The following is a 3,474-nucleotide window of genomic DNA, read 5'->3' as shown; positions in this document are numbered from 1 at the left end:
AAGATGCTAATTCCTCCTAAACTATCAATTTAATGCATTTCAAAAAATGTTTTTATTTACAGAAATGTTTGCTGACAGCGTTCTTTTGCATACCAGGGCCCAGCAACATGGAATGAATAGCCCACTGAACTTAGACACAAAGACACAGTGATCCCATTCAAGAGTGCTCTCAAAACTCACTTATTTCGACTGCAAGAACAAACTTAAAGACCTAATAATGTTTCCTACCTTAAATATTCTCAGCATATTTTCTTATGTTTTCTGATTTCATGGTGTTTGTTTTTGTAATCATACCATTATATGTTTTTTATCTTATAGGTGTTGTCTAATGTTGTAAAGCGCTTAGAGCTTCTAAAGATTAGGCGTTATACAAAGTCCTCGTTATTACTATTTTTAAGCAAACAAAACAGTCCAGTATGTGTGAGTAAAAAATGGTGGAAAAAAGAGACAGGTAGACAGAATATATAACTACTGCAGATATATTTATGATGGCTTATATTTTGTGTATTAATTAAATTATTCTTGATAAAGAAATTAGTTGTTATTGTTGTTGTAGGGTTTTGCGCCATTTTTCAGCACAAGATAGGCTATACATTGCGGCCAGTATCAATGGTAGAGGAAGAACCCAGAAAAACCCTGAAAAGAACCACAGACCCACGAGAAGCTAAAGAAATTAGAACTAGTAATAAATACCATAAGTGGTTTAAGAATTTATATTCATTTTGTAAGCATCAGTATTAAGCAACATTTATTATGGCAAAAGCAATTATCAAATTATTCAAACAGTATACAATTAACTACCTGCTGGCCTATGTGACTGTTAAAAGAAATGACAAACAACTGTAAAGTACTCATGTCTAATTAAGACAAAATTTGAAAGATAGAAACAGCTATGCATAATTGACAGAACCACAAGAAACTGAAATTAAGGTACAGTTGTACATCTGAAATTCTCATGGCCTTCAAAAGTTATAGTCACTGAAATAGGTGTAGAAAGAAAGAATTTAATTAAAATTTGATGTAACTGCATGACACTTTTCAAAATTTCAAAATAATTGTGTGTGTGTGTAATTAATTGTATTTAACTTCTCATAACGGAGGTTCAATATGTGGAAATTGATTTTCTAGAACATTACTGTCCTTATAATGTATGTAACAGTCACCTTAAACCGATCACTAAGATATATCTAATATTAATTCAACACTTATTTTCTTGTAATTATTTTAATTTCCTAACATTGACATCAAACGATTAAAGTTTCAAAAAATGTCAAAAATTATGAAGTGTATTATTTGAAGTTCTTTGAAGAATGGCTACATACTGTACAGGAATAAGACCGAACAATGGAGTAACTTTGTCAGAGCAAGAAATCTGTAACATACTTTTCATACCATGCTGCCTGAATTTGAGCTAACACTTTTGTGACATTCTGCAATGAACAAATTATACTTCTGTCAATTTCATTTAGAAAGTGAAGTTAATGTTGTTGACAGTTTGCGCACAAAACTTCTTGTCAGTAACAGAACTTTATGTCGGTAACAAAACTTCTTGTCAGTAACAGAACTTCTTGTTGGTAACAAAACTTCTTCTCAGTAACATAACTTCATGTTGGTAACAAAAATTCTTGTCGGTCACAAAACTTCTTGTCAGTAAAAGAACTTCTCGTCAGTAACATAACTTCATGTCAGTAACAAAAATTCTTGTTGGTCACAAAACTTCTTGTCAGTAACAGAACTTCTTGTCAGTAACATAACTTCATGTCAGTAACAAAAATTCTTGTTGGTAACATAACTTCATGTCAGTAACACAAAATTCTTGTCAGTCACAAAACTTCTGTAACAAAATGTCTTGTCAGTAACAAAACTTGTCGGTAACATAACTTCTTGTCGGTAACAAAAAAATTTGAGAAAACTGTCTAAAGCCAACTTTTAGCAGATTCTTAAAATCCACAGTTTAAGTATCATCCTACAATGTGTGAAATTTTCAAAAAAATAGCATTTCAATAATATTTTCAATTTTGATCCAAATGAAATATAAAATTTTAAATTTTCTGAAAATAAGAATTTTAAGTTTTATTCCATTCCAATAAATGTCAGGTAAGATTCATTCACATACCATAAATTGCAAGAATTTTCACAAGGCTACAATTTCCAACATTAAAGCAAGACATACAAGTTTTACAAAGTGTTTTGGGATTTTATTATGACTGGTATAATGGGAATGAGCTCTAAGAACTCTTCATAATAAATAGCATTAGAACTCTCCTTAATAAATAGCATTAGGACTCTTGACGGGACTCTCATTGCTCAAGTCCTAAGAAAAATCCCAAGTGTTGCAGATCCGCATCCATCATCTCCTGTTATTTGACTTGCAAATCCTTTAACACAAAACTTCAACAACAACAAAATTTATGTCGATGATCATCATAATTTCCTGACAGCTTTACCTGTGATGGTGCTACTCTGACAAAACTTGTTATCCTTTATGAGAAGATTGACTAAAATCCAAACCTGCTAAAAGCCAGGCCTAAGATGAAAACCTGGCACTGACAATTGTTTTGATTGAAATTCTGTAAAATGGTGATTATACATCACTTTATAAGACGTTAAAGCTTAATCCTTGCTCTACCTGTGACCGTATGTCTGTCTGGGTCGGTTGTAAAGACATCACAGATGCTTAAGATGGCTAAAACTTTGAGTCGCTAGGATAGGACATGTAAATATCAAATATGGTCATACAGCTCTCCTTTGTTAATATCAAATATGGTCATACAGCTCTCCTTCGTTAATATCAAACATGGACATACTTTTGTAAGTATCAAATATAGAAATACAGCTCTCCTTTGTTAATATCAAATATGTAGTTCTCCTTTGTTAATATCAAACATACAGCTCTCCTTTGTTAACATCCAATATAGAAATACAGCTTTCCTTTGTTAATATCAAATATGGAAATAGAGCTCTCCTTTGTTAATATCAAATATGGAAATACTTTTGTAAATATCAAATATAGAAATACAGCTCTCCTTCGTTAATATCAAACATGGACATACTTTTGTAAGTATCAAATATAGAAATACAGCTCTCCTTTGTTAATATCAAACATGGAAATAACAGATCTTTTTTGTTAATATTAAATATGGAAATACAGCTCTCCTTTGTTAATATCAAATAAACAGCTCTCCTTTGTTAACATCCAATATAGAAATACAGCTTTCCTTTGTTAATATCAAATATGGAAATACAGCTCTCCTTTGTTAATATAAAAAATATACAGCTCTCCTTTGTTAATATCAAATATACAGCTTTCCTTTGTTAACATCCAATATAGAAATACAGCTTTCCTTTGTTAATATCAAATATGGAAATACAGCTCTCCTTTGTTAATATAAAAAATATACAGCTCTCCTTTGTTAATATCAAATATACAGCTTTCCTTTGTTAACATCCAATATAGAAATACAGCTTTCCTTT

This window comes from Sinohyriopsis cumingii, chromosome 5 (genome assembly GCF_028554795.1).
Source record: "Sinohyriopsis cumingii isolate HCF-2022 chromosome 5, ASM2855479v2, whole genome shotgun sequence".
Lineage (NCBI taxonomy): Eukaryota > Metazoa > Mollusca > Bivalvia > Unionida > Unionidae > Sinohyriopsis > Sinohyriopsis cumingii.
This window is presented reverse-complemented; position numbering follows the sequence as displayed.